The sequence below is a fragment of the Balaenoptera borealis genome (genome assembly GCF_965194805.1).
Source record: "Balaenoptera borealis genome assembly, chromosome: 4".
Lineage (NCBI taxonomy): Eukaryota > Metazoa > Chordata > Mammalia > Artiodactyla > Balaenopteridae > Balaenoptera > Balaenoptera borealis.
This window is the reverse complement of record NC_138861.1, coordinates 131,939,460-131,961,365: the sequence shown is the minus strand read 5'-3', so window position 1 is coordinate 131,961,365 and position 21,906 is coordinate 131,939,460. Positions and strand designations below refer to the sequence as shown.

The window sequence follows — 21,906 nt, the reverse complement described above, 5'->3', positions numbered from 1 at the left end:
GAGCAGAAAAAGGATGTCAGTGGAAAAAGTGGTGAAATCCAAATAAAGTCTGTAGTTTAGTTAACAGTAATGTATGAGTATTGGTTTTTTAATTTTTTTTTTACTTTTGACAAAAGTGCCACAGTTATGCAAGAAGTTAACCTCAGGGAAAGCGGGGTGAAGGGTATAGGGGAACTCTGTAAAATCTTTGCAACTCTTCTATAAATCTTCTATAATTTTCCCTAAAAAAAAGTTTTTTGAAAGTCGAAATAAAATACAAATGAAGTACTGAAAATACTCCAGCAAGGTTGCTTGATACAAGAATATATAAAAATCAGCTGAGTTTCTGTTACCCACAACAAACTGTTAGAACACATAATTATTATTTTTTTAAAAAAGATACCATTTGAGATAATAACTAAAGGTACCAAGGACTTGTACGGAGAAAGTTAGAAAAGTTTATTGAAAGTCATTCTGAAAAGACTTAAAAGGGGAGCTATGTATGCTTACCAATGGGAAGACTCAATATAGAGAGTCACTTCTCCCCCCATGTAGTCATACATTTAATGAACCCCCCAAGAGTGGTCAGAAGTAGAAAACCAGGGGAGAGTAAAAACCAACTGAAGACAGAATCTCAAGTGGGACCTTTAAAAAGACCTTCAGTGTCAATTAGTACAAAAGAAGTCAGGTAATATAGGACTGAAAAGTAGTCACTGGATTAACCACAGGAAGAATTTGAGAACAGTTAATGCAAACAACTTCTTCAAGAATTCTGACTGAAATAAACCACAGAAATTAAATTGTAGTACTCAGAAAAAATAACACGGTGTCAAATGCACACATTTTGGACAAATTGGACAAATTTCAGACAGAATTGGACTCATCAGGCTTCACCACTTACTAGCTGAGCTTACCTCTTCACCTGCACAATGGAAAATAATTGCTATTGCACAAGGCTATAGTGAAAATTAGATATTAGATCTCTCTCCATATGTAAAAGTTTTAGTATAGCCTTGTAATCATCTATGTAACCATCATAGATGTTGGCTTCCTACTCTACACCTGCTTCTTCCTATTGCTTTGTTTTGAGATTCAAGGATTATATGATGTGTTAGGAAACCTTATACTTGATCTAGGACATGAGGATATCTAGAAAAGGGCAAGTATGATCTACAAAATGGCAGAGGCATCTTTCAATAATGTCATTTATGCTGTACATAATGTCGTACCATACTGAGGCTGACTCCACCTATGGCAAATAAATTTATAGTTTCACTATTCTCAAGGGAAGTAAACTAAATGGTACTTACTGCAAAGAAGACACAGACCTTATACAATTTCTCAATCTATTATCCTGTGTTTATTACTCCTTCATTCGGCAAAACGGTATCGGTTGCCTCATGTGTCAGGAACTGGTCTAGGAGCTAGAAATACAACAGTAGCCAAGATCTACAAAGTCTGTGCCCTCATGGTGCTTACATTCTGGTGGCAACTGCATGGTGTTCCTTTAGTTGGGCCAGCATTAATGTTATTTCTCATTTAAATAATTTTAAGCTTAAGCAAAGTGAAACTCTTAATTTAGTACACAAAAATAATCGGAAAGCAGTTGTCTAATACTATATTACAAAGTTCACTGTATGGGTCTACCGCTGACAAGCACTTATATTCCTGACATTCTCCTCTGAGAACACTGTACACATTTTAATTTCTTACTTACTCATTCAAAACAAACATATTAATTTAAAACTTGGTGGTACAGTGTGTTAGCTTTCCAATATAATTATGTTTTTGAGTCAAAAAGTAACTGAGTCAGGTTTAGTAGTCTCCTTGGAACCGAGATTAATGAGTAACTGATAACTAAATTCCAAGGCATAACCCACTGGTTTATTTTCTTCTGTCAGGAATCATCCAATTTAATGCTGAAGACCAAGCACTGAAAACTTTTTAATGCAGATAACTGACAAAGGAGTGTATGTAACAAAAGAAACTCATTTGCTAAAAATGAAAAGCTTTAAATCTCCATATATATGTGGAATACCAGAGGTAATAATCAGATAGATTACAAAGATCAGCAACCTAAATTTATTTATTTATTCCTTCTTTCCTTTTTTGTTTGACTAATTTGACTAACGGGCTTCACACTGACTCTCTCCTTAAACTTTCTTTTTTTATCATTTCCTTTTGCATATCATCCCAGAAACAAAAAACCACACATTCCATTCTTCTCACAACTCAACTGGCTGGTTAAAGTTTATAGATAAGAATATTAGACACACACACAGTTCTTTCAAATTCTTAGCAACTCCTTGGTTTGCAAAGGTTAAAGTTAGACATAATATGAAAGAAAGAAAAATAGGAAGGAAGAAAGGAAGGGAGGACCTTAGAAATCCATGAATTCTTTCATTACTACTCAATAAGGACATGGCTTTATGAGTCCATTAAATCTTTCTCTGTATCAAGCCTTATATCCACAAAGTAGAAATTGTTTTCATCGTGGGACTTAAGACTACCAATGGTGACAAAATATTTAAAACAGTTTAAATAAAAGTAAGTGTAATAGGGGCTTCCCTGGTGACGCAGTGGTTAAGAATCCGCCTGCCAATGCAGGGGACGTGGGCTCGAGCCCTGTTCTGGGAAGATCCCACATGCCACGGAGCAACTAAGCAATTAAGCCACAACTATGGAGCCTGTGCTCTAGAGCCCACGAGCCACAACTACTGAAGCCCGCGCGCCTAGAGCCCGTGCTCCACAACAAGAGCGAAGAGTAGCCCCAGCTCACAGCAACTAGAGAAAGCCTGCGCGCAGCAACGAAGACTCAACGCAGACAAATAAATAAAATTTTTTTAAAAGTAAGTAATATCATATGTCTGAAATACCAAATTTCTTGCCATTTACGTCTAAGCCATATCATTTAATTTCTGCAATAAATTTTTTTTTAAATGTACAGCTGATTTATGCCAAAGACAGGGCTGTTACAAGCAATTCCAATCCATAAAAACCTACAGAAATCAATTTTCTCCAATATCTCCTCTACTGGATCTCATACTTCATGTCCTAAAGTGGAAGCGTTTGAGGTAGCTGAGCTACAGATAAGAGCAAGTGTAACACAGGCCCAAACAGCTGTAGACATTAGATGATTCCTGATTCTTCTAATAACACAATGGCAATGGCTTTTACTTTGTTAAGTGGCATCAAATAATGAAGTCATACTGATAGCAAGAAAGAGGGAAAGACTATTTGGCACCTTGTGGCATTCCAGAAGCTCAAAGTGCAATACAGGGTTAACGCAGAGCTGCACAGCAGCAAAGATAACTTCAAAGATGGAGAGAAAAGGGAAGAGTTCAAAGTCTCAACACCCATCAGTAAACAATCACAACAGGTTGATAGGTGGAGAAAATAAAATACCTTCCCTCACCCTTTCCACAGCTACCAGGGGCCCCAGACAATGTCTGACTATTGTAGTGTCAGGGAGAGTGCAGAAATGCCTCCCACCCAGGTCATTTCTTGGCCTGCTTTGAAGCGGAGTGTAATTCAGGAGGGAAAATTCCATCAACCTTTGGCAGGGGCATTTTCTGGCAAGAATAGCTGCAGTAGCGACATCTTAGTGAGCTGGATTTCAGGACCAGACGCTGTCTCCTGGCATAGAACCCCAAGTCAACCCTGAGGGCACACAGGTACAAACAAGTACCAGCTTCCACCTACAGAAAGTCCTCAGCCCTACATAACTGTTAAAGGCTATTTTCTTCCCAGAGGCCAACTGTTGGAGAAATGGTTCTAAAAATAAGGGGGCCACAAAATTACAGAAATGGAGGATAGATTGGCAGTTGCCAGAGGTGGGATTGGGGGAATGAGTGTGGCTATAAAAGGGCAACCTGAGGAGTCCTTGTGATGATGGAAGTGTTCTGTGTCTTGGCTGTGTCGATGTCAATATCCTGGTGTGATACTGTAAAAGGTACTGCAAGATGTTACAATTGGGGAAAACTGGGCAAAGGGGACATCGAATCTCTATTACTTCTTATAATTGTATGTGAATCTAAAATTACCTCAAAATTTTTTTTTAATTAATTTTAAAAATATCAGCCAACTAGTTCAAAATCTCATCTAGTTTAATAATCAATATTTGAAATACATGCTTTAAGATACAAAGAATTATTTGAGAGAGAAAAAAGCCATGTAAAGAAGATAGACTCCTCTAGATATTATTTTTACTGCAAGTTCCGTTTCCACGGCAGAATAAAAATGGATGTAATTGAGAGCCCACAGGTGGAACAGCCCATAGACCAAATAATTTGCCTCCGATGTATGCAGGTTTTTCCATTCTACAACTTGTTGTTCACTCACTATGAGTGCAGTCCTATCTGGGCTCATGGAATAAAACACAATACAGCACAGTACAAAGATCTGATGCAAAGTTTCAGTTACTCCATTTTTATGATTTTACTCTAATAGTCATGGGGAAAATATGAAATGATTCTAAGATGAATCACTGTTTGAAACTTCTTTTTTTTTTTGATGGCTTATTCTACTTATCAGATTCTCAATTATTCAGAGGCTCACTACATGGTCTATGGGCTATTCTGCCACCATGGGTTCTCAATTTCTTCCATTCTCTATTCATAGCCTCTGAATACTCCCACTAGACGGGAGGGAACAGCAGGCAGAGGAAAGAAGGATGAAGTTCAAATACCACTTTTGCTACCTGTTTGTGGCCATATTAAAAAGTTAGGTGGTGGAAGGAGGTTATGTAAAGGTTATATAAAGACAAGACAGAAAGATTTTGTATGCCTCAGATAGCTGAATGTTATAGAGCTTTACATTTTTAATCAGTAAAAGAACGCTGAGAACTGCTCTGGTGACCCCAGAACATGTGGTCACTTCGCATTTCTTCATATTTCCTATGATGTTACTGAACAAACAGGATGTGCACCGGCTCCTGGGGCCGGCATCTGTGCTACTTATGAGAAGACGTCTTCCAGCAGAGGCCTTCCGAAGCTGGAGGCGGAAGCACCAGGTTTCAGAATTGCTGCTCTCTTGTCTGAGGAGACCAGCGGCAGACGGGCCCCTGAGGAAGTCAACAGCCTAATATGGACCAAATTGTTCAAAGTCAGACAGACCTTCAGTCAGGGGCAGCCCTGCTATAGGCTGAAAAATATTTTCACTGAAAAATAACAGTTGATGTTTCTAAATTTTAGTTCTATAATACAAATCAATTCTTTTTTTTTAACAATTTTTATTTTATTTTATTTTTTTTAACAGGCAGTAAGTCTTTTTTTTTTTTTAATTTATTTATTTATGGCTTTGTTGGGTCTTCGTTTCTGTGCAAGGGCTTTCTCTAGTTGCGGCGAGCGGGAGCCACTCTTCATCGCGGTGCGCGGGCCTCTCACTATCACGGCCTCTGTTGTTGCGGGGCACAGGCTCCAGACACGCAGGCTCAGTAGTTGTGGCTCACGGGCCCAGCTGCTCCGCGGCATGTGGGATCTTCCCAGACCAGGGCTCGAACCCGTGTCCCCTGCATTGGCAGGCAGATTCTTAACCATTGTGCCACCAGGGAAGCCCACAAATCAATTCTTGAAAAGTCCTTGTTAACTCCTTTGGTTTGTCTCAGAGTGAAGATTTCAGCATTCAAGGAACACTGAAAATACTTGTACTAAAAGCAGGGTAGCAAACTCAAAGGCCTACAGGGGCCATGTGAGTAACAGACAAGAGAGAAGCACCTTGGTGGTAAGATTAGGAGGAGCAGGGGATAGTGGGGACCATGATAAACCATAGAACATATTTCACTCCCAACTGATGGGGCAGCCACTACTCAGTACCAGCCAGGTGTTTGCACGTGCGTACATGTGCACACACACACACACACACACACACACACACAGTTGTCACTGGAATTTGGCTTGTGGATCACCAATCTGAAATCCCTGTTTCAAAGGCTATTAACCTAGCCAGAGTGCCCTGAAATCACAAGAAGCTCAGATAGAGAGTAACAGCAAAAAGATAAACCACCTCAAGCAACTATTTCTGCAACCAATCCAACATACCCAAGAGATAGAGCACCTCCTGATTACAGCCTTTTCTTGGCGATTCTTTCTACCTTTTGGAAATGCTTCTTGGATGATTTGAGAGAGCTGAGGTCTCTCTCAAAGCTAAGTGCCCCATGGAGATAATGCAACCAGCTTGGCTGGTCATGCGCCTGCCCTAGGGGTGAATGCCAATTAGCTGTTTGTGTTCCTGGCACTTCTTTCTGGATTGAGGAGTTCACATTCATCCTCAAAAATCACACAATTCAGGCAGCTCCAGAACAGAAAACAGAGCAGCAAGTGTGTGCCTGGGAAAGGAGGAGCTTCGGGGGAAAGGCAAGCAGGGCCACAGGGTGGAGAAGGGAAGCTGCCCAGAGCGTTCCAGCTATTTAACTGCACTCTCCACACAGTCATTCTGTTTGACTGGTAAAATCATTAGGAAAACACCTTTCAAAGCAGGCTTAAGACAAGAGAGTTTTATTTGACCCTCATGAAAATAGCCTGGGCGGCACATCCCTCAGTCCATGACGAGCTTTACTGCGGCCTCCACTTTGGAAAACCCTGATTGCAGCCAAGAGCTCAAGGCCCATCTCCAAAACTTCCGAGGAGGCCCTCCCAAGGAAAGCTCTCCCCTGCAGCACACAGCTGGGTGGACTCGGGAGGAAGCTGGAAACGGCTCCTCTGCCTGAAAGTCTGCAGGAAGAAACAGGGCCCCTTCTTCGGCTGTGCTGAGAAGTTAAAGGAATAACTTTAAAGGAATAACAGGGTCACAGTAAAAGAAGAGCATGGCTCCACCCCAAAGAATGCAGCTGCCTCGAAGTCCACGTTAATAAAATTAAGTGGACTCCTCTGGAGTTAAGTTCTTTGAAATAGGGTATTTGAAACTGTGGCTGAAAGTTGGCGGAGTGGGAGAGATTCTTCCAGTATGTTTGCCATTTCCGTACACGATATCTCGATTACTGAGGTTAAATACTATCGCTGGTTTCACAAAAATACGACGCCTCTGGAATGGAAGTGAACAGTATCAAATTAATGTCAGGGATTAACTGAATATGCTTGTTCAACTTCCTCAGGTTAATGCCTCTCTATGTTTATCACTTTATAATGTTGTTCCCTCATATGAACAGGAAGTTATTCTTTCAATGTCCAATTTTTTAATTTTTATCTGATCCAAAAGGTTTATGGATCTAAAAAATAAAAAATGTAATAGGTTTCTCTTCCCATGTTCCTAACATGTTTTATACGCTCCATCTACAGAAGAAACAGGTGCTCTCATTGTGCCGTGTAACTAGCTAAGTAAGCCCCACTCATCCCCGCCTTGGTCAGCGTCTAGAGCACAGGTACTGAGTGCTGAACAAATGTCTATTTTTAATGGTGAAGATAATTCATGGAACTGCCTTCTGCATCTCTCTCCATTCAATATAAGAGAACATACATCCTTTTAGACTTTGTTGATGTTGTCCATTTTAGTTAATAAAAAGTCTAACTTTAAGTTTTGCTTATGTTCTCCATCCAACAAACATTTACGAGGCACTCCGTGTGCGCCAAGCACATTAGAACATAACACCCGGCACCACTGATAACAATAAAACCAGACTATGTGGATGTAAAACCCAACTGAGCCAGGAGTAGTGAAATGAACGAGACAGTTCAAGATTTTTTTTCAACTTAAGGAATTCCATTAAAACGGATCTAATTTCCAACCCCCTGAAATATCTGATTTCCCCCTTTTCCTCCTACCTAATTCTCAAAAACACAAATAGCAACGATAAACTCCCTTCCATGTTACATTTTATCTTCAGGATTTTTGCTCTGCCTCCACATTACCTCCTCCATTCCCCTCTGTGTTCAAAGATATTTATAATGTAGATGGACTGAAACTCTTCCACTTGAAGTACCCTCCCTCCTCACTCACTGACTCTGAAGGGTAGATGACATACAATAGCGGAAAAAAGAGTTGTATTAATGGAGTAGGGTCCAATAAATAAGGGCCTTGGGAAAAAAAGCAGGTTTAATGCAACATGTTAGATTTAATGCAGTAAGAACAACAAATATACTGCAGGTTCTTGAAAAGAAAGGCATCAGACCGAAAGCGGTGTTTAAAGAAAACCTAACTAAAAGGTTATGGCAGCCATACACGTGTAAGGTAATAAGGATACAGACCTTTGAAAGTGGCAGTGAGGACAGAGAACAAAGGAATAAATGCCAGGGTTTCATGAAGTCTGGATTTTGGTAAAAAACAAAAACAAGAAGGGGGAAAAAGTTATGTTTAGGTTTTCAACTTGGAAATAAGGAAAAATGATGGAATAATTTGGGAAGAAAGTTGACAAGATGAGGATATCCAGTTTATGATCCAGCACCAGCTTCCTGCTCATCAAGAAGAACAATGAATTGCTTATTTGATTGGAAGTGAATTAGTTACGTTCAAGCTTACAGAGTGACATCCAAGTGAAGTTGTTTTCCAGACAGTAGGGGTTTGGAAACTGGATGTGGTAGAGACTTATTTTGGTGGCTCCAATGAACCACACCTCTTGATAGTCATACCTTGTGTAGCCCCTCCCATATTGACTCTAGTCTCGGGCCATGTTGCCTGAATTTAGTCAATGGGACATTAGCAAACATGACGTGAACAGTGCTTACAGATTGGAGTTCTGGTCTTGTGATCCAGCCTCTATGTAAAGAAGCCCAAGCTAGTCTCATGGAGAGACCGCGTGGAGAAAGGAACAAATCACTGGGATTTCAGTTACCCTGGCCAAGGCACCAGACATGTAAGTAAAGCCATTTTAGGTATTCCTGTTCCAGCCACCATTTGACTGCAGCTGCACGAGAAATCTCAAACTATGCTAGCAGAAGAACCATCCAGCTGAACTACAGTCAATACACAGAATCATGAGAAATAATAAAATGGTAATTTTAGGCCATTAAATTTTGAGATGTTTGTTACACAGCAATAGATATCTCAAACACAGGAGGGCAGACGAGATATAAGTCTATAAAAGGGAGCTTTAGGAACAGTAAACAGCAGTCACAGCTAACATTCATTAAGGGCTTACTATCTGACATATTAATACAACATTATTAACACGGTAGCTATTATTAGCTAGCATCCCTGCTTGGCAGATGAGGAAACTGGTATTTAAAGAAATGAAGAAACTTCACCCAAGATCCCACAACTAGAAAGGCACAGCTGAGACCTAAACCCAGGTCTACCTGTTGCCTGCACAAATGTGAAAGACAAGAATGACCTTAACAGAGGAGTGAAAATAAAGGGGAGAGGGGGCCGGGGGTTGGACCAGGGCAGAAAGAACAACGACTTGATTACAGTTTTGCATTTTTCTCTAATTTCAAGAATAGCTGTTCAACACAGTCTAGTTAGGGAGTGAATCAAATCTAGCCCCTATTTAGAAAGCCAGCTCCTGTTGTCGTTCTCCCTCTGCACTTAACTCTGATAAGAGCAGGTGTCCCCTACAGCCACGTGTACAGTCACTGGGTGACCCCATGCGTCTTTTGCTTTAAGATCATCACTGGCCATCTCCAGGGGCACGCCTGACACGAAGTGCCCTCTTTTCTGGGCTCACACTCTTTTCCTTTGGCCATGCCTATTTCTGATGATATTATCAGCCCTTCACCAAAACTGACTGTCAAAACCCTCCAGCAGAATTTGAGTCAAAAATCCTTAGCGCTTGGCCCTTGGAAATCATCTAGTGCAGACTTTTCAGTTCAAGATAAGGAAGCAGAGTCTCAGGTTGGTGGATTGCTTTGCCCAAGATCACCTAAGGACCCAGGGTCAAAAGTCAGCGGTCCTAACCCTCCTCTCTCTGCTGGCTGCAGAGCCAAACTGCCCTGAGAAGCATGTCACTCTATTGTTTTCTCATCTGCCATTCTTCAAGGAATAGCTGGTTGAAATAACGCTGAAATTGTGCCTTGTTCCAAGCAATGAGTTGTGTGATGATGGAGAGGGTAGGGGGAAAACCGGCGAATGGAGAAAAATACCAAGAAGTAAGGGAATTTTTCTCCCCAAAGAAAATCTTCTTATACTATGTCTTCTTATTCCTCATAATAAAAAGACAAAGAGTTAATTGCTATAGTTTATAAAGTTAAAAAAAAAAGTCACAAAAGTACACAAATAGCAAAGCAAATAGCATCTGGGTCTAGTACTCACACTTCGATTCCAAAAAAGGAGCCTAAAATCATAATTATTGAATGTATTTCCTTTCTCTGTGCCATGGAAAGTCATCATTTGGTTTTCTTTTGCTCCTTTCTCCTTCCCAGAGCTGGAATACCTCTCTGAAGAGAATGCCAAGAGCCCACACAACTAATTACTCAGGAGTTTTGAATATGAAAGTCTGTTTCAGCCTAAATCTTCTCTTGCATATTCCTGGGTGTGTGTTTGTTTTTCTTCTCTTTCTTCCTTTCCCTCTTCACTTTCTACCTCCCTTGCCCTGTCTGCTTCCCTGATTTAATTTATCCTTTCTGCTTCCTCCAAAAGATATATGCAGTTACTAAGAAGAGAAAAAAAAATCAGACATCTATAAAGGCATCCACCATTATCTCAACATTATTTTTAGAGGAATAGGAAAGGCTTTAGGCACAGAAAGTGATTCTTCTTGAGATGCTCTGAATTGAAACCTCTTATCTCAGGCATGGAAGGGAGTCGCCCTCCCAAGTAAACTGTTCCAAGACCAGACACAAAATATAGCTCACTTTGTTCAACTCATACCTTTTACTGTAATTATCTTCCCCCACCCCGCAAGAATTTCTAAAGTATTCTACTTTCTATCTCTATGGGAACGGTGATTTTCACATGAAGAAAAGATTATTCAGAATCTAGACATATTCTCCCAGCTGGACAATACAAGGGATCAAACTCCTGATTTGCATTTTTTCAGATTCATGGAAAGAACTTTTAAACCAGGAAGGTGCTTTGCAGATCACCTGTCCCAACACCGATGTTTTTAAAAATAGGAAACAGTCACTTTGACCAAAAGATGTTTTCCTTACCCCACCCAGACCTCTCCCCCTTGCAACACTCAAATCCTAAGGGCTGCTGGTCATCACGGGCCATTGCAACACCACTGGGAGCTTAACACACTGGGGTCCAGCCAATTCTTCCAAACAGCCATTTTCCACTGGAATCAGGCCTCTTCCCTCTTAGCATATGCAGCTGTTTTCTGGCTTCCTGCAACGGCATCTACAATATAAATTTCCCACCACCATACTAAAGTCTTTCATCCTTCAAGGTCCATACCCTCTCTTCCTCCTTGTCAGTGCTACCCACTGACTGTCACTGTCACTCACTGAAGACCTTGGAATTAGGCACCCCGCATCCCTTGCCATCATCTAGAGAGATGGCACTGTTCATGCAGAAGACCCACCAACAATCGAGCCTCCGAGATCCTTGGCTTATCGAGTCTAGCAACCTGCATTCACCACTCTCATGGCCACGCCATCATTCGAGAGCGGCTTCATCTCAAACTCTGACATGGGATAACCTCATTTCCTTCGGCTGGTTCTTCAGTCGCTTTGACTTAAATGGTGGAGCCTGGTTCAGTTATCTACCTGTCCGTAGCCTCTTGGGCTTCCCTCCTTATCACTCTGAACTCTGCGGGGCATAATTCAGTTCTCCTGCTTTTTCTTTCTCGCACTTCTGCAAGCTAAGCTCCAATTTTTGGATCAATATAGCCATCTGGGCTTCTCCACTCCTGCACTTGCGCTGTTGAACCTACACAGAGGAAACGTCCCCAGAAGTGACACAACCAGCCAGACTGGTGTTATTATGAATGTGGGTCTCCAGCCTCAAGGGAGCCATCAGCGAGCGACCACAGGCACATCCCGGTCTCCGTCCTCTCCCATTCCCTACGGCAGCCCAGCCGTAAGACTTAGAGCTGGCTCGACAGGCCCAGCCCACAGCCACACCTCCCTCCTGGAGATAACACTGCCTCCTGCTTCAAAGAAAAACTGAAGATCGCAGACCTAAGGTCCCTCAATGTTTCCATACCTAAAACATATTCACTCACACTGCGCTGGCCAAGCTAAGCTCATCATTTAGTGGAACACATTTGTCTTTTCTTTCTCTTTTTTTTTTTTTAAACAGCAACTAAGCCACCAAAGAGGGTTTGTCATTTTGTGCCATTTTGCTACAAAATCGGCACGCTGAAATCTCTGTGTATCTGGTGGTGTTGTCTGGCATGACCTTTTAGCTTCACAGTGGGGAGGGACCTTGCCCCTGAGGACATAAATAAACAAAGAGGCCCAGTCAAGGAGACCCAACAGTCCAGGGTGCAGGTAAGGGAGACGGCAGTACATGGAAAAACTCCCCTTCTCTTGGCCCAGCACCTCATCAAAGTCCCTCACATCCCCTGCTCTCTCCCAGTAGTGCCAGTGATGTAGTCTGAGAAGTAGAAAGACATCTGATCTCCCCCTTCCCTTACTTCTATGTCATCTTGGACCTCTCATGAGGCTCAGACAACTGACAACAGAAGTGCCTCTAGTTATGCTGACACCCCTGCTTCTAATCAATGCTGGTTTGAGGATGATGTAAGACAGAAGCAACAGACGTTTCCAATCACAGACTAGAATATGACTTAAAAAAAAAACGAACACCTCTTCTACCCAATCAGACTGCAGCCTGAACTGCCCTCTGCTGTCTGGTCCTCAGAAACAGGCATCTGAGGCCCAGTTCACTTCTGTGATGAGGGACGAGCAGGGGAGCCTTTGGGGCAGATGGCAGCTGACAGGGACCAGGGACAGCAGTAATGCTACCTGTGACCACAGGCGACAGCCTCAAACATCTCCACGTGTAAGTATTACTCTGATCTTGCTGGGAATCCTTTTTTGTTTGTTGATTTTAATAATATCCTTTCTTCTGGAATAGGATCATTATTCTTGTTTTCAGAAATCCTAAGGAAGCAAAACTAACTCACATATGTTGGGGGAAGGAAAAGAGAACCAGAAGACAAAAGCTAATGAAAAACAGTACAGAGGTTCCTCAGAAAATTAAACTACCATATGATCCAACAATTCCACTTGTGGGTATTTATACAAAGAAAACAAAATCACTAACTCAAAAAGAAAATCTGCACCCATGTTCACTGCAGCATTGTTTACAATAGCCAAGACATGGAAACCACTTGTGTCCATCATTGATGGATGAATGGATAAAGAAAACGTGAAATACACACACACACACACACGAATATTATTCAGCCATAAAAAAGAAGGAAATTCTGCCATTTGTGACAACATGGATGGATCTTAAGGGCATTATGCTAAGTGAAATAAGTCAGACAAAGATGTATGCTGTATGATACCATTTATATGTGGAATCTTAAAAAAAACCTCTTAGATACAGAGAACAGATTGATTAATCAACTGCCGAGGCAGGGGGCTGGGAAGGTGGACAAAATGGGTAAAGGAGGTCTAAAGGCACAAACTTCAAATTATAAGATAATTAAGTCCTGGGGATGTAATGTATAGCACGGTGACCATAGTTAACAATATTGTGCTGTATCATTAAAAGTTGCTAGAAGGGTAGATCTTAAAAGTGCTCATCATAAGAAAAAAAAATCTGTATCTATGTGAGATGATAGATGTTAACTAAACTTACTGTGGTGATCAGTTCATAATATATACATATATCAAATCATTATGTTGTATAACTAAAACTAGTACAATGCTGTATGTCAATTATATCTCAATTTAGAAGAGGAAAAGGGAGGAGAGGAAGGAGAGGAGGGAGAGGAGGGGGAGGAGAAAGAAGCTAGCCTCCATGTTCCCTGGCAAGCACCAGTCATGGAAGGTGGAGCCTCCTTGGGGTCTCAGTGGGGACCAAAGCGAAATGATCTCAGCATGAATAGGAGGCCAGCCTCGTGCCTCTCTCAGGAACCCTTCGCCCCACGTCCTCGGGATATCACTGTGAATAAAGGGGTCCTATCCAAGCCAGGGTTGAACACTTAGGCCAGTCTAGGATTTATGCCAACAAGGGCCCTGCGATGGTTAATGTCATGTGTCAACTTGGCTGGGCCATGGTGCGCAGATATTTGGTCAAACATTATTATGGATGCTTCTGTGAGGGGTGTTTTTGGATGAGGTTTATATTTGAAGTGGTGGACTTTGAATAAAGTGGACTGTCCCCCATAATGTGGGTGGCCTCATCCAATCACCTGAAGGCCTAGTAGAACAAAAGACTGACCTTCCCTGAGCAAGAAGGAATTCTGCCAGCAGACGGCCTTCTGAACTTGAACCACAACACTGGCTCTCCTCTGCGTCTCCAGCCTAACAGGTTTCCAGCTTCCATAATCACATGCATCAATTTCTTAAAATAAATCCCTCCTTCCCCCTCCCCCCTCCCTCTCCTACTCTCTCTATCTCATCTGTATCTCCTAGTGGTTCTGTTTCTCTGGAGAACCCTGACTGACTCAGTCCTCCTACAAGTTGAATTGCTAGGTCGTCAGGAGATGAGCAGCTGTTTAGCTGTTGCCCAAGGCAACATCCTCAGCAGCAGGGCTAGCCTCTGTGATGAGACTCCAAAGTCAGGCTGACCTTCCGTGAGCACTGCTGCTCGGACGCCAAACCCCGCCCACAGGGTCAGTCCAAGCTGCACCCGCGCTGGTCTCCTCCCTTCCCAGAGTCTCCTTGCTTCCATTAAACTTACTCCATCCCTCTGTGATCTGATCCAGTCCCTTCATGTCTCTTCCAGCCCACTGTTGCACCAGTATAGGACTTTCCCAAAGAACACGGTTATGATGCACCTTAAAAAAGTAAACTATATTGTGCAGAATACGTTTAGATTTAGATTTTTGGTATGCTTTGACTTAGAATGTACAGTGAATTAGAAATAATTAGTACTAATTAAGCACCATTTCCCAAAGCAATGTAAAGCAGTTTTACTGATAACGACCAAGGCCGTGCATCTGAGTGGGGCTTAAGAGGAAATAAGCCAAAGAATGGATGAAGGAGTGAGAAGTGGGTTCCTTCTAGCGGGCAGGTGTAGGCCTGGGCACTGCTCACCAACAATCAGTCAACTAGGGTGCTGCGTCCAGCCGTGTGACGGATGGCCAAAGACCCCACCCATAGCTCCACCCTCCCAAGACAGAAACCTCTTGGTTACCATCTCATCTCTCTCTGTCCCTTCATATTCACACACCCCAGAGAATAGTATCCACCATCTGTCTCCGCTCCCTCACTCCCATTCATCCTTCTCAGAAGTCTTTATATAAATAATATGTGGATATGTAATTGTTAAAATTTTCCAAATACATAGATAAAGAAGTAAAGATTCCCCTTCATTTCTTCTCTCTCAATCCCCTCTCCAAAGTTATAAGCACGAGTTAGCAGTTTGATATACATCCTTTCAGCTCTTAGCCTACCTATTTACTCCATAAGTATATAGTTCTTTTGTGTGTGTGCATTTTTATAAATGGGGTAATTTTTGTGTGTTATTCCAATAATTTCCTTTTTGTTTCCAAAGACAAAATGATCTTTTTAATTCAGTTTCAGAAGAAGCTGTCACATGAATTTGGTTTAGAAAACATGACAATAAGAGGCTTGGTTTTTCTGTAAATGCAAGAAAAAGAAATAACCATTAATAGGTTCAATGATAATTTTCTGGATCTTCCTCTTGCATCAAAAGCTATATATCTTCTCCCCAAAGCACCTGCTCCAAGAGCCAACTCACTCTCTTTATCTGCCTCTAGCCGGGACAGGCTAATTCCCCTCCACCACCCCTCTCTTCTTTCAGTCACACTGTGTTGGTGCTAAAGACCCTGGGCTCTGACCAATGAACAGAATTGTCCTTTAAGCCAGCAACCCACAGGCAGTGGGACCCAAAGCCCCACTCTCAGTCCCCATGGCAGAGGCCACAGAGCTGGCATTGTTTCCACTGTCTCAGGAAGAAGGAGCCAAAAGCTGACCCTCAGCACAAAGCAAGGCCTAATATGAAGAAAGACTGAGCGCTCCCAGGCTCAGAGTAGGCTGCAAGCTACAGTCAGGAAAAGGGAGTTATTGCAGTCATTCCACCTTTAGAAATAAATAAGGGGAAAACTGGACCCTTTTCCACTACTATGGTTCTATAAGGTCCTCTACTGCTGAGCTCCAAGGGGATCTGCAAGCACAAAAGGGTCTAAACAAATCAGGAGAACTTTGCCCTGGCGGAAGATACGAGTGACAAGCAGGAAGACAGGTCAATGTAATAATCTGCAGGAAGATGCTGCTGGGAACTCCGGCTCTTCACAGGGCTGCCAGCCCTACAGAGGACAACACAGCAAGAACCCAGACAAGCACTCCAGACTGGTATAGCTGGGGAACTGTCAGGCCCTTTCTTGATCCCACATCAGGAGTCGGACCCCATTCCAGGTGTGACACATGAGAAGGAAGATGAGTGCAAATTTGGCTGTGTGGATCAGTGCTGGCCCCAAACACAGGGACTTCACAAGTTCCAAATGAGACTCAAAGCTCCCAGGGATCAAAAGGGCCGACAAGCAAAAAGAGAAACCCCTGCACTCAAGGCAATACCAGTGCCGTGGTGGCAAATGGACATCACCATGGGAAGAGACCAGCTACAGATAGCGATACGGAGACAAAGGGTGCTCTGAACCACTGTTGTTATTCCAGAACCTCTCCATCTCTTCTTTGGCTGTGGTTTCCAAAGGAACAGCATTTCTGATACAGAGCTGAGGACCAAGGTGGGCACAGAGGCAATGACGGCCAATATGTCTCAACAAGAGCACAGCCATCTTGGGTTCTGGCCTGGACAGAAGTCCAATAATTTCCTTTTTTCTCTCAACAAAATGGAGACCCTTCTATTCTAATGCATGTACCTCACTTATGATGTGCCCGGCAATGGTGTAAGAGATCTACATTTCTCAATTGGACTACCACAATAAATTTCCTAACTCTCCTCCCTACTCCCAGCCTTATACCCTTCGATCCATCCCACACACCTGCCTGAGTGATTTTACAAAAGCCCAAATCTGATATTCTTATTCTTATGATTAAACTCTTTCACTGACTCCCCACTGCCTTGAGGATAAAGACCAAATTGTTAGCATGGCTTACAGAGCCCATCACAATCCAGGCCCTTCCATATATCAGGACAAAACTATAATTCGAAAAGATACATGCACCCCTGTGTTCATAGCAGCACTATTTACAATAGCCAAGACATGGAAACAACCTAAATGTCCATCAACAGATGAATGGATAAAGAAGATGTGGTATACATATAAAATGGAATACTACTCAGCCATAAAAAATGAAATAATGCCATTTGCAGCTGCATGAATGGACCCAGAGATCATCATACTAAGCAAAGTCAGAAAGACAAATACCATATGATATCATTCATATGTGGAATCTAATATATGACACAAATGAACTTATCTATGAAACAGAAACAGACTCACAGACATAAAGATCAGACTTGTGGTTGTTAAGGGGGAGGAGGAGCGAGGGGAGGTTGGAATGAGAGTCTGGGACTAGCAGATGCAAACTCTTATGTAGAGAGTGGATAAACAGCAAGGATACACAGCACAGGGAATGATACCCAATGTTCTGTAATAACCTGTACGGGAAAAGAATCCAAAAAGAAATAGCTATATGTGTATGTACAACTGAATCATTTGCTGTACACCAGAAGCTAACACAACTTTGTAACTCAACTATACTTCAATTTAAAAAAGAAAAAAAAAAGAATCCGGGCCCTTCCTACGTGACTGGCCTTACCGCTTACTATAACCCTACACTCTAGTCATGCCAAAATGTTTGCAGTTCCCAGAGCATACCAAACCTGGAGTTGCTTCCTTGGCCTTCATGCCCTTATGTGCCTTCCAAGAAAAATTAGTTGAGTTGCAAAACATATATAAATAACCAAATGAATTCTGCTGCTGTATGGGAATGTTAGCCATCCTGCTGTTAAAAGTGGTATAGAGGGTCTAGCAAAAACTGTTAACTCTGTTTAGAATAAGGACCTAAAGCATCACTTTTTGGTAGCAATTAGATAACAGTCAGCTGCCGGGCAAACATCTAGCTGCCTCCCAACACCCAGGCCAGCAGTCCCTCCTGTTTGAAGCCTTTTCTGACTTCCCTGTAGAATCACCGTCCTCCTTAATATGACTTCACTCTTCCCCCAGGACACAACACAAGCAAAGCAGCCGTAACATTTCAGTGTCCTTACTGACTTAACATCTCTTTCTTGTCCTACCAGACAATATACACCTTAAGGGGCAGAGGCCTACATTTTTTTAATTGAATTAAAATATTTTTAATTCAATTTTAATTGACTTAAAATATTGTGTTAGTTTCAGGTGGTAGGTGCCTACATTATCTGACTTTAAATCCCCAGCACCCAATGCTATATATGACAATATAGTAGAAATTCTGTGGTTAAAATGGCAAATCAAAAAGTATATTATTTTTATTGAGGTACAACTTAACATTTAAGATGAGTTACAAAGATATTGACAATATACCAAGACCAAAACCAAACAAACAAAAACTTTAAAAATTGCTTTTAAATAAGGCAAATAGAAAATAAGTTAAAAATTGGTGAAGCCAGGACTGAGATTACTATACTTGCTAGAAGCACACCACATATTCGGCTTTCTAGAAGCCAGTAGCCATAACAAGTTTCCCAGAGTCCATAAGGTTAGAACAAACTGGCCACTAAGGAGAAGCATAACTAGTCCTGACATGGTTACCACAGAGAAATTTCTCTCAGGAGTCCTCAGAGGGGACACTATGTAATGAGATAAACAGCAGCTTTACATATTTCTTAGAATTAACACAGACACCAGTCTCAGAGAGATGTGACTCTTGAAAATCGTTTACCATAAACTACAGTCTCACACCAACACATTCAAATTGGTTCTCTCGCTGACGGTCAGGTTAATTAGAAGATATACCTTAGTTATTAGTGGTAGTATCCTTAACATATTTTGGACCATGGACAACTTTTTGAGAACCTGATAAAATGCTATGTATCTTCTCCTCAGAAACAACACCCTGACATAATATGTTGCATCTATTTTCAGGAGATTATGGAAACCTGAAGCTTGTCCATGGACCACCCATGTTAAAATCCACAACCCGGAGGAAAGATGTACTATAGATCCTTGAGTCAGGCCTCCATAAATATTATTTCCCACAGCAGGACCTTAAAAAAGTGCTGCTCTCTGGGCTGAATTGTAAAGAACCATGTGCTTTAACCGTCAGCCATGGTGAGCATCAGGCTCCTTCTAGAAAATCAGAGGTGCCTACAAGGAACACCCAATCACCTCTGGAGGTGATACCACGGGCAAGGCCAAGAGTCTCCAGAATTCTACAACACAAAGGCTCCACAGTCCTACATCATTAAGCACGGCCAAAAATAATTTAAGTCTGGAAAATATTCAACATAGGTATAACCAAATAGATATCCCAACCGGTTTTTTTTCCCCCTAATCTCATTAAAACACTCAAAGACTATCTACTTTTTGAGTAATGTAACTTCCTGCAATGCCTTCCAAGAAAAATTAGTTGAGCTGCAAAACATACGTGTAAATCACTAAATGAATTCTCCTGCTGTATGGGGATGTGAGCTACACTGCCGTTAAAAGTTGGGTGGAAGGTCCAGCAAAAATTATAACCTTGAATTAGAATAAGAATCTAAAGCTTCACTTTTGGGTGGTAATTAGAAAACAGAGTCAGCTGTCTATTAAGAATACTTTTAGATTATGATAATAAATTCATATCACCAATTTATCTTTAATTTTTTACCTTTCAGAGGGAGAGCATACTTCCAGCTCATTAAAAGTGATACAGTCCTTAGCCGGGCCTTAGAAACCCAAACATGAAAAACTCTAGACTCTCTCCCAAAGAAAATGTATTTCTTTTGTAGAAGGTTATTATGAGAAGTTTGGTCTGATATTCCACTGAAATGAACATATCAAGCCTATGTATGTTACTACTCTCCCATTATATATTACCCTATTTACTACTTTCTGTGTTATTTTCTTTTCTCAGTATTCTCAAGCCTCTTGGAATTTTTTTTTTCAAGGAACTACCTCAAGCTTACTACCTATATAGAGTTTCCGGAAAATAGCTTTCTCCCACTTTTTGATATATAAGACAACCACTCATCTGCTGATAACTTTCCTATTCTCTATCATTCTCATAGACTTTTTTTTTTTTTTTTAATTTTTTAAATTTATTTATTTATTTATGGCTGCATTGGGTCTTCGCCTCTGCACGAGGGCCTTCTCCAGTTGCGGCAAGTGGGGGCCACTCTTCATCGCGGTGCGCGGGCCTCTCACTATCGCAGACTCTCTTGTTGCGGAGCACAGGCTCCAGACACGCAGGCTCAGCAATTGTGGCTCACGGGCCCAGTTGCTCCGCGGCATGTGGGATCCTCCCAGACCAGGGCTCGAACCCGTGTCCCCTGCATTGGCAGGCAGATTCTCAACCACTGCGCCACCAAAGGAAGCCCCCTCATAGACTTTTAACAGTGCCCACATCTGTAAGCAATGTGTGTACCAGGGGACTGGACTGTTTCGAGTCCATGTTTTTCTGAGGAGAGGAATAACAAGATCGGAGCTGCTCTCTGGAAAGATTACTCTGCCGAAGAACAATATCCAGTTGATTAGATGTGTTATGGGCTGAATTATCTCCCACCCCCCGCTGCCCCAAACTCATATGTTGAAGCCCTAGGCCCCAGTACCTCAGAAAATGACTATTTGGAGATAGGGCCTCTGAAGAGGTGATTAAATTAAAATGAGCCCATTAGGGTGGGCCCTAACCAAATGTGAACCAAGAAGAGGAGGTTTGTATGTGTGCAAAGAGAGATGACCACGTGAAAGGGCAGCAAGAAGGCAGCTGTCTGTGAGCCAAGAAGCCTCAGAAAGACCAAACCTGCAGACACTTTAATCTCGGACTTCTAGGCTTCACAACTACGGGAAAATTAATTTCTGTTGTTTGAGCCCCTCAGTCCACAGTATTTTGTTATGGCAGCCCTAGCAAACTTACACAGATGGGACAGGCTAGAAGCCATTGGCAACAGTCAGGGACAGAACTAGAGCAGCTGTGGCAACAATGCAGAGGCCAGCGTGAGTGTTAAAGACACTGCAGAACCGAAATGCACAGGGCCTGAGAAAGGGATGTGAGGACTGAGGAAAATGAAGAGTAGAAATTTACTCCAAGAGATGGGCGTGGTTGACAAGAAATTTTTTAAAATATATTTTATATTTTAAAATACAGGGAAGTCAAAAAAGGGAGGCAAGTGATTCCAAGGAAAGAGGAGCTTCATTTTTCATTTTAGACACATTTCTACATGTGTCTGGCTAAGCACTTTCTTCGTATCTTTTTGTCTTGTCTTGGTCTTTATTTCCTCACATACTAGACATCCAAACAATTATTGGTTGACTGAAAATCTCACTTGGTGAAGAAGATTAAAATAAAATAGGTCCAAGTACACCTGCATTTTTTCTTTTGGTTGCTTTTTAAATCTTACACCACATGTCCTTAAAGAGTGAGCCTATCTTGAATTTCCTTGAAAGGGCCTAACTGTAACTTTTAAACATCCTTTTAGTTATTCTCTTTGCATTTTCTGCATGCTTTAGCTTATTCTGCATCTTAATCTTCCAGACTCCATCTTTGAGGTTCATTCCATTCTTATACAGTATTTATCCTTAATTACGTCCTACTCTTTCTATTTTACTTTTTAAATTAAATATGCCATTTCAAAATCTTTGAGTGCTTCAGAAAACAACCCCTAAATATTAAAGAGCTGTTTCATAATAAATCATGACAGAAATACTTTCTAAACAAAAAAGAATGCAATAAAGCAAGGGGTGGGAGAAAAGATGACAGAGGCTAACTTCGCTAGACAGGGTAAAGGCTCTGGGAAGAGTTTAAATAATTTTTTTAAATCACTAATTCT

At 41.7% G+C, this 21,906-nt stretch overlaps 1 protein-coding gene and 1 pseudogene across 2 annotated transcripts in view; both read right to left on the bottom strand.

Annotated features, from left to right (window-relative positions):
- Positions 1-21,906, bottom strand: part of FGF2 (fibroblast growth factor 2) — a gene marked incomplete at its 3' end in the record, with an annotated part of 55,286 nt that overhangs the window by 24,800 nt on the left and 8,580 nt on the right. The window lies entirely within an intron of this gene.
- On the bottom strand, positions 5,247-20,148 carry LOC309627806 (succinate dehydrogenase cytochrome b560 subunit, mitochondrial pseudogene; annotated as a pseudogene). Its single transcript has one exon. The product of its transcript is annotated as a succinate dehydrogenase cytochrome b560 subunit, mitochondrial pseudogene (transcript).